We start from the raw sequence: 10,794 nt of genomic DNA on the forward strand, positions 1-10,794 counted from the left end.
GATGACTCATGATGAGTTCTTCATGGAGGCTCACATCCGGAAGAAGAAGGCACCGACAGATCCATCTAGATGGGTCGAGGACCGGGCAGTGACTGTATATGTAAGTTTCATCACTACTATAACTTGAAATTAATGTTTATAATATTATATAGTTAATAATTTTCTATCTTCTAAATAAAGGGTCGCTACAAGGCTAATGTGGAGGAGTACACTCAGAGCTTGCCACCAAATGAGCAAGGCGAGCGACCGCCCATTTCAAACGAAGTATCGCATATGATATGGTTGGATGTTATCGGTGGTCCTAAAAAGGGGATAGCATACGACCTTCCAAATAGATCATTTCGGCGCTACATGGCTGGATTGCAAGGTATAGGGACTTCCGCCCTGGGCGAGGCAATTGATAGGTCGACTCTCTCTTCTATGGAGAAGAAAATCGCAAAGCTGACAGCAGAGCTTGAAGAGACAAAGACTAGAGAACAAAAGAGAGATAAACAATTAGATATCCTTCAAGTTCAGCTAGAAAAGAGGGACCAATAATTTAATATCCTTCAAGGTCAGCTAGCCAATCTTCTTGCTAGTGGTGTTTTCCCGATTCCCCGGTCTCGTGAGCCTTCCCCAGATGCTAATCCTTCAGACCATGTCGACGATGAATGTTATAGTAGTATTGGAGATGAAGATGATGTAGCACAAAACACCCATTGAATGATGTTTGAACTTTTAACTTGTGAAACGTTTTGTTGTTGGGTATGATATTTTGTTAATATAGTTTAGTGGACATGGAGATGGTGATAATGTTTTGTTAATATAGTTTTGATAGTTGTTGTTGTTCTTGTTGTTATTATTGTTATTGTTATTGTTATTGGTTGAATGGAAACAATGTAATGTTGTCATTATAGGTGATTGGATGTTGGCAGGTGGTGCAACATAAAGCAGTTGTTTTTTGACAAAAAATTACCCAGAAAACCGACCGACTTCGGTTGGAAATGTTCATATTAATTCCCAGAAAATCAAATTTATCGACCGGCTTCGGTCGAAATTTATGATATTAAATTTTAATTATTTAAATAATACCGACGAATTTTGGTCGGAATTAACAATTTTAAATAAAAATGTAAAATTATATATTTTAAGAACACCGACTAATTTCGGTCGGTACTTTAAAAATAATTAAAAAATAAATAACTAAATTTTCGACCGAATTCGGTCGGAAATTTTAAAATAAATAAAAAGTATTAATAACAATACTGAGTGAAGTCGGTCGGTAAAATTAACTTGTGTCAGACATCTGGTCAAACTGCGTTGACAGTTACCGACCGCCTTCGGTCGGAAAATAGCGACCGATTTCGGTCGCTTCCCTATTGCGACCACTATTTTATCGACCAATTGAAAATGGTCGGAAATTGGTCGATTTTGTTTAATTCTAACCGATTTCGGTTGATTTTTTGGACGCTTTTTGACAGTTTTTTTAGTAGTGTCTTCCAATTATAGAAAATTTAAACATAAGTTGGCCTTCCAATTGCTGCGTGATCATGGATCCATCGGCGGCGATTGGTTATAACTGAAAGAATCTTTTTAAATTTTTTTTAAAAAAAAAAAAACGGGACACAAAAATATAATGTTTTAGTATTTTACAAAATTTTAAAAAGGAATGAAATTATGACAGATATCTTTCCAATAATATGATGTCGGATTAAAATATCTTACTTGTTATGATGAATATCACATTATGGTGGATGTCTACTCTTCTTCCATGATCTTCATCTAAAATGCTTAATGACATATTCAATGACATAATTTCTTCACTTTTTATGCCTATATAAAGGCCTTGTAATAGATAGGAAAAAATACACAATTGAAGAAGAAAATCTCTTCATTCTCTCTATCTCTATTTCTTGTTCATGTTTTACTAAATTGCTTTTATTTCATAACACGTTATCAGCACGAAACACTAATTTTATTCTTCACTCCAGTTAAGTTGAGCAATATTTTATTGAGGTATGTATCATTATAATCATTTTATTTATGACAATACATATATCATATGCTTAATTCTTACAACCTAAATTTTTCTTTGCAATTTTTGATAATTTACATCATTCATGTTGTTGTTCCCTTTTTCATATTTTTGTTTATCATGTTGTTTTTCACACCTGACACAATACCATTAAAAAAAATGTATGCATATGTATGTAGTGTATACATTATCTAGTCACTGCAACTAATAAAACGTTAAATTCTATTAACATATATATATATATATATATCAATAATATAAAGTGAAATGAAACAATATATAGTTTCTATTTTATGGCATGAATAAAATGAAATAGTAGATTGCTAACATGATATAGCTTTATTTTCATTTCTTTTACCTTAATCGATTTGTTTCATTAATTGTTTATTATTATAATTATTTCTCTAACTTATTCATCTTTTATGATAGTTTTCATTATGTCAAATTTATCAAAACTTGAATTTGTGGCACTTGACATCACCGGGAAGAACTATTTATCATGGGTCCTTGATGCTGAAATTCACCTTGACGCTAAAGGTCTTGGAAATACGATTATACAAGGAAATGAAGCATCAAATCAGGATAAAGCGAAGACCATGATTTTCCTTCGTCATCATTTACATGAAGGGTTAAAAACTGAATATTTAACAGTAAAAGATCTACTTGAATTATGGATTAATTTGAAGGATCGATATGACCACCTAAAACTTACGGTATTACCGAAAGCTCGGTATGAGTGGATACATTTAAGGTTGCAAGACTTTAAAACTGTAAGTGAGTATAATTCTGCTATCTTTAAAGTAAGTTCTCTATTAAAATTATATGGAGACACTATCACAGATGAGGACTTATTGGAAAAAATATTTTCTACTTTTCACGCTTCAAATGTGGTGCTACAACAACAATACCGTGAAAAAGGTTTTAAGAAATATTCTGAGTTAATCACATGCCTACTTATGGCTGAGCAGAATAATACTCTATTAATGAAAAATCATGAAGCCCGTCCCACTGGGTCAGCTCCATTTCCGGAAGTGAATGCTGTAGCAACATATGATAAGTTTGAAAGAAAACAAAATAATTACTGTGGTCGTGGACATGGTCGTGGACATGGTCGTAAACGTGGACGTGGCAGGGGGCGAAACAATTATCGTCATTATAGTGGAAATAAATTGGAGAACAATAAGGGTTCTCAAATTAATCATTCAAAAGGTAAAGCTAGTATGTGTCACTGATGTGGTATGAGAGGTCATTGGGCACGCATTTGTCGTACGCCAGAACATTTTGTCAAACTTTATCAAGCCTCCCTCAAGAAAAAGGAAAATAATGTGGAGGCACACTTGACCTTTCAAAATAATAATGATGAAGCAGGTCCCTCAAATAAATATGATTCTAAGGCACATCCTGCATATAAAGATGATGATTTTGAAGGCCTAACAAATATTACTCATTTAGAAGTTGGAGACTTCTTTGAGGATATTGACTGAAGAATGAATCATCTTACTGGGGAATGAAGTTATAAAAGTTGTTATGTTTATGTTTGCAACTAGTTTATTTTTTCTTGAGTGTATTTTCCTAATGCATCATGTGTTGCTAGTTTCTATATTTCTAATGTATTTCTTAATGTTTTTTTTGCTTGTCTTTCATATTTCTTACGATGTATTATTTGTCTTTTTTTTTATGAAGAATATGAAAATTCCACAGTCTTCAGTTGGACTCAAGATTAATAAAGATGATATATGTCTTCTGGATAGTGCTACAACACACACTATTTTAAAAGATAAGAGATATTTCTCTTATTTGGTAATGAAAGAAGCGAATGTTAATACAATATTCGGTAGTACAAGATTAATTGAAGGTTCTGGAAGAGCCAATTTATTACTACCAGGAGAAACAAATTTGGCTATTAATGAAGCACTATATTGTAGTAAATCTCAAAGAAACTTATTAAGTTTCAAAGATATTCGCCAAAATGGCTATCATATTGAGACTACAAATGATGAAAAGATTGAATATCTTTATATACCTACAATAACGTCCGGTAAGAAATATGTGCTTGAAATGTTACCCGCTTTTTCCTCCGGCTTATACTACACAAGTATTAGCAGGATTGAAACACATGCCGTAGTAAACAAGAAGTTTACTAATCAAGATAATTTTATTATTTGGCATGACCGGTTGGGCCATCCTGGTTCTAATATGATGCGTAAAATAATTGAGAATTCACATGGACATGCAATGAAGAATCAGAAAATTCTTCAATTTAAGGAATTCTCTTGTGCTGCATGTTCTCATGGAAAATTAATTATTAGACCATCAACTATTAAAGTTAGGATGGAATCCCCTGCATTTCTGGAACGTATACAAGGTGATATATGTGGGCCCATTCACCCTCCATGTGGACCATTCAAATATTATATGGTTTTGATAGATGCATCTACAAGATGGTCACATGTGTGCTTACTATCAACTCGCAATATGGCATTTGCGAGATTGTTGGCTCAAATAATAAAGCTAAGAGCACAATTTCCAGATTATGCAATTAAGACAATCCGTCTTGATAATGCTGGTGAGTTTACATCCCAAGCCTTTAATGATTATTGTATTTCAACTGGGATAACAATTGAGCATCCGGTTGCTCATGTTCATACACAAAATGGTCTAGCAGAATCATTGATCAAACGCCTCCAATTAATTGCTAGACCAATGCTTATGAGAACAAAACTTCCCATTTCAGTATGGGGTCATGCTATTTTGCACGCAGCATCACTTGTGCGGATAAGGCCCACGAGTTATCATAAAGTCTCCCCATTGCAATTGGCTTTTGGTCAGGAGCCAAATATTTCCCATCTTAGGATCTTTGGTTGTGCGATATATGTTCCAATTTCTCCACCACAACGCACAAAGATGGGTCCTCAAAAAAGGTTGGGATATATGTTGGATATGAATCTCCTTCAATTATAAAATATCTAGAGCCGATGACTGGAAATTTATTTACGGCAAGATTTTCTGATTGCCATTTTGATGAATCAGTATATCCAACATTAGGGGGAGAAAATAAGCAGCTGAAAAAGAATATAGATTGGAATGCATTATCACTGTCTCATTTAGATCCTCGAACAAATCAATGTGAACAAGAGGTTCAAAAGATTATTCATTTGCAAAATATTGCAAATCAATTGCCAGATGCATTCACTGACCTACCAAGGGTGACCAAGTCACATATTCCAGCTGCTAATGCACCAATTCGAGTTGATATCCCGGCAGGACAATTAATTAAAGCAAATGAGTCTAAGCCATGCTTGAAACGTGGTAGACCAATCGGTTCTAAAGATAAAAATCCTCGAAGAAGAAAAGGAGCAAATGATCAAAGTGAACATAACACGGAGGTAGTGGCTCAAGAAGAGCCCCAAGACGTAACAAATGATAAGACCTTAGGGGAGGTCCAGGTACCTGAAAATAATGAAAATGAAGAGATATCAATAAGTTACGTCTCAACCGGGAAAAGATGGAACCGAAATAATGTTGTTATCGATAACATTTTTGCTTATAATGTTGTTGTTGAAATAATGCAACAAGATGAGGATCTTGAACCAAAATCTGTCAATGAATGTAGACAGAGAAATGATTGGCCAAAATGGAAAGACGCTATCCAGGCAGAGTTAACTTCACTTGGAAAATGTGAAGTCTTCGTACCCATAGTTCGAACACCTGAAGGCATAAAGCCAGTAGGGTATAAATGGGTTTTTGTGTGGAAACGAAATGATAAAAATGAAGTCGTTAGATATAAAGCACGACTTGTGGCACAAGGGTTTTCCCAAAGGCCTGGAATTGATTATATGGAGACATATTCTCCTGTAGTGGATGCTATCACCTTCAGGTATCTCATAAATATGGCAGTGCAAGAAAAACTTGATATGCATCTAATGGATGTTGTTACAGCCTATTTGTATGGATCATTAGACAACGAAATTTTTATGAAAGTACCTGAGGGATTTAAAGTGCAAGAAGCATATAAAGGTTTTCGAGAAACTTGTTCAATAAAGCTTCAGAAATCTTTATACGGATTGAAACAATCAGGTCGTATGTGGTACAATCGCCTGAGTGAATACCTGTTGAAAGAAGGGTACAAGAATGATCCAATTTGTCCTTGTGTCTTTATAAAAGGTCTGGATCTGAATTTGTTATAATCGCTGTGTATGTTGATGATTTAAATATCATTGGAACTCCTGGGGAGATTCCAAAAACAATAGACTGTTTGAAGAAGAATTTGAAATGAAAGATCTTGGAAAGACAAAATTTAGTCTTGGTCTACAAATTGAGTATATGAAAGATGGAATATTTGTCCATCAATCAACATACACCGAAAAGATTTTAAAGCGATTCTATATGGATAAAGCACATCCATTGAGTACCCCGATGGTTGTGAGATCACTTGATATAAAGAAAGATCCATTCCGACCTCATGAAAATGATGAAGAGCTTCTTGGTGCCGAAGTACAGTATCTTAGTGCAATTGGGGCATTAATGTATCTTGCCAATAATTCCCGACCAGATATAGCTTTCTCAGTAAGTTTATTGGCAAGATTTAGTACTTCGCCAACACAAAGACACTGGAATGATATTAAACATATATTCAGATACCTCCAAGGGACCATTGATATGAGTTTATTTTATTCAAACGAATCCAAGCCATCGTTGATTGGTTATGCAGATGCAGGATATTTGTCTGATCCACACAAAGGTCGATCTCAGACAGGCTATTTATTTACAAGTGGAGGTACAACCATATCATGGCATTCGACAAAACAAACTATGGTTGCTACTTCTTCAAATCATGCAGAGATAATAGCCATTCACGAAGCAAGTCGAGAATGCGTTTGGTTAAGATCTATAACTTAACACATTCAGCAAACATGTGATTTTTCTCCGAAAGAGAATATTCCAACAATATTGTATGAAGACAATGCTACATGCATAGCTCAATTGAAAGGAGGATATATGAAAGGAGATAGAACAAAATACATTTCACCAAAATCTTTTTCACTCATGATCTTCAGAAAAATGGTGAAATAGATGTACAACAAGTTCGTTCAAGTGATAATTTGACTGATCTGTTCACTAAGGCATTACCAACATCAATATTTGAAAAGCTGATATATAAGATTGGAATGTGTCGTCTTCGAGACATTAAATGATTTTTCATCAGGGGGAGTAACTATACGTTGCACTCTTTTCCTTAACCAAGGTTTTGTCCACTGGGTTTTCCTGGTAAGGTTTTTAATGAGGCAGCAAGCAATGCATATCATAAATAACTATGTACATCCCAATATTTTTAAAGAGTTTTTAACAAGGCACATTATCTATGGACATCCAAGGGGGAGTGTTATGATGAATATCACATTATGGTGGATGTCTACTCTTCTTCCATGATCTTCATCTAAAATGTTTAATGACATATTCAATGACATAATGTAAGCACGTGATTTTTGCCCTATATGAGAATTACTCCCAAAAAATCCAAAAATAAAATGATTTTTCTTTGGTGTGCAATTTTGTGATATTTTGAATAATTATTTGTATTTGTCTGTGCGTGTTTATTTGATAAATTAATAAAAAATACAAAAATATATCGCATTTTGCATGTAGGATTTAATTCTATAGTTGTTAGTAATTAAATTTGTTTTACAAAAATTAAAAAATTACAAAAATATGCATCGTTTGCATTTTTAGCATTTAATGTCCAAATATACAATTTTACGCTTAATTAATACTTAATGGTGCGTTAATTGTTATTGGGAGTTAATTTGCACTTTTATAACTTAATTTAATTCTTAATAAAGTTTAAGTATTTTTATAATTTAGTTTTAGAGAAATAAAAGAAGAAAAGAGAGCAAAAATATAAAGAAAGTCGGAATTAGGCCTCTTCTTCAATTTCAAGCCACAGGCCCAAAAATTGGCCCAATCTTCCCTACGACCCAGTCCATTTCGAACTGGGTCGACCCAGTCCATAACCCAAAAGACCCAAACCCCTTTGTCTTACATTTTACAAAACAAAAAAACAAAAAAAAAGAAGAAGACAAAAACCCTAAAAGACCTAAACCATCCGCCCCCCTCCTATCTTCTTCTTCTTCTTCCTCAAGCCTCCTCAAGCACACATCAATGGCTGCCCCTCCATCCTCCTCACCTTCACTGCACACACACAGTGCATGCAGTAGCCATTCATGGCTGCTACGACCCCGTTGCCTCCGTCTCCTTTAAACCAAGCGATGACCCCTTCGTCGAACACCTTCGTTATTTCTTCTTCTTCGTCCGGCATCCATCGACTCCTCCACCTCGCTCCAGCTGCTACTGTCCGTCGACCTCCAGCAGCCCCACGCGGACACCACCCAAACTCAGTCGACAACCCTGTCGCCATCTTCTCCATGCTGCTGCGTCAATTGCTCGCACTGCTACGTCGACTGCTGCTGCTGTGTGGAGTCGCCGCTGCTGCTGCCTGTCGCTGCCGCTGCTTCTTCTTCCTCCGTCGTGTTGCTGCCAGGGCGTCTGCTTCATGCTGCTTCTCGACGGACTGCGTGCTGCTGCTCGTCGCAACAGTTGCTATTGTTTCGTTGTTGCTTCGTCTTCTTCGTTTTGTCAAAAGTTGAGGGTTTTTCGTTGAGTCGAAGCCCGGACGGATTTGTTTACAATCGTTGTTCGTCGTTTCATTTCCGGTTAGTTTTTTTTTTTTTTGAATCTCATTTATCGTCCATATTTTTGTTTGGTATTTTCCTGATCCAAAATCGTTAAAGAATTCAATTCTTGTTTTGTTCGTTGTTCATCGTTGAAATCATTTTTCTAGCTTGTTCATGTTCATGTGCTTTGTTAAAATTAATTTTCAGATTTCAAAATAGAAGTTTAATTAATTGTTTTCATATTCATTTCATGTTTGTATTATTGTTTAAGTAAGTATTTGTTAGTTTGATGTTTGTTAGATTCAAATTGAAATTTAATCAACTATTTCTTCAATTTGTTTCATGTGTTTATGTATTGTTAGAAATTGTTAATATTGTTAAGTTCAAGTTTAAGTTCATAATTGTTTCTTCGTCGATCTTGTTATTTGTTTAAAGAATTTAGTTGTATTAAAGGAATATATTGTTTTAATCGTTTAATCCGTCATGTTTGTTGTCTTAAAATAGATTCATTCATGTTCATACTTTGTTTGGATGATCTTGAATCCGAATTTTGTATAGTTTGATTTCTTGTTTACCATTTATGATTATTGCTTGAATTGTTCTCATAATCTTGTTTAAAGTTTAATATAAGAATTGTTTGTTGTAATGTTGTTAGAGTTGATTTTAAGTTCAATATGATTGAATTTAGAAATCTTCATACTTTGTTTGTTGTTGTTGTTGAATCCGAAAATAGGATTGTTTGTTGCTAAAATATTGTTCAATCAAATTTTAGTTGTTCTTGGTTGTTCAATTTGTGTTCATGTGATTTGTTGTTGAAATGTTGTTAAAGTCATGTTCATGTGATATTGTTGTTATGATGTTCATCCGTGTTCATATTGTTGTTTGAACATTGTTAGAAATTGATCATATTGTCTATATTTTGGTTAAGTTTGATTAATTGATGTGTTATAGCTGATGGGTAGTTTGGTAAATTTGTAATACGTTCAGGGGTAGTTTGGTAATTTCAGTAAGGTCGGAAGGGGTAGTTTAGGAATTGTAAATTTTGTAATTGTTTATTTGAAGCATGGGGGACAAAATGAAATGGGGTGGGTTGTGATATGATTATTTAATATAAAGGGGGGACAAAATTTAATTTAAAGGGGAATCTTGCATTATTTTAAATAAAGCGTGGGGGACAAAATGAAATGGGGTGGTGTGATATGTTATTTAATGTAATGGGAATGAGTGGGAAGATAATGGGTTTGGTAGAGAAAATGAGTTGATTTTAATTAATGGAAAGATTTAATGAGATGGGTTATAAGAAGTCTTGAAATGAGAAACACAAAGAGGAGAAGAGAAATACACAGACAGGAAAAAAACGGGAGAGAGAAACAAATCTGAAAATAAGAGAGAGAAAAGGGCTGAACATTTAAGAGATAGAAAATTCCGAAAAATATTTAAGCTTTCAAATATAAAAAAAAACTAAAAAAAATATTCTGTTTTCTTTTGTTGTTTGAAATCAGAATTAATTGTTTTTTTTTTGGATTACTACTCCACCGGTCTGTTACTGGGTTGTTACTGTTGCTGGGCTATTGTTGCTGTGTTGTACTGATTTTACTGCTGTTGCTGATTCTCATATTCATTTTCTTTGCTTCCAATATCAGGTACACAACTGAAAAGCTGTTTATTGTAATCCGAAATATGAAGCGTGAATACATATGAAGAATGAAAATTTGAAGTTTTAATTTCGTTTTTATTTCTTTGTTCCTTTTGTTGATTGTATTTAAGCTATTTCATGAATTACTAAATAATAACTGGAATAAGAAAATAATATCATAAGTTAGTCTGTAATAAATCAGTTCGGCAAAATAGGTTAATTCACTAGTTATGAAGGCTTCAAGATTATAGGTTGATCATGAACAAGTAGCTAAATTTAGCTAAGACGCGAATTTAAATTAAACATCGTAAATTAGGCATTAAGGCATGACTTGAGCTTAAGCAAGATTAAGAGAACGTTTAAGTCTAATAAACTTTCTAATAAGCTTTAGTAATTATGGTTAAATCTTGTTTCAAATGATTGTGAATAATTAATCTCAATAATTTTTTTTTTAAAAAAATAACAATGCTGAG

Source organism: Nicotiana tabacum, chromosome 3 (assembly GCF_000715075.1).
Source record: "Nicotiana tabacum cultivar K326 chromosome 3, ASM71507v2, whole genome shotgun sequence".
NCBI classification, from domain to species: Eukaryota; Viridiplantae; Streptophyta; class Magnoliopsida; order Solanales; family Solanaceae; genus Nicotiana; species Nicotiana tabacum.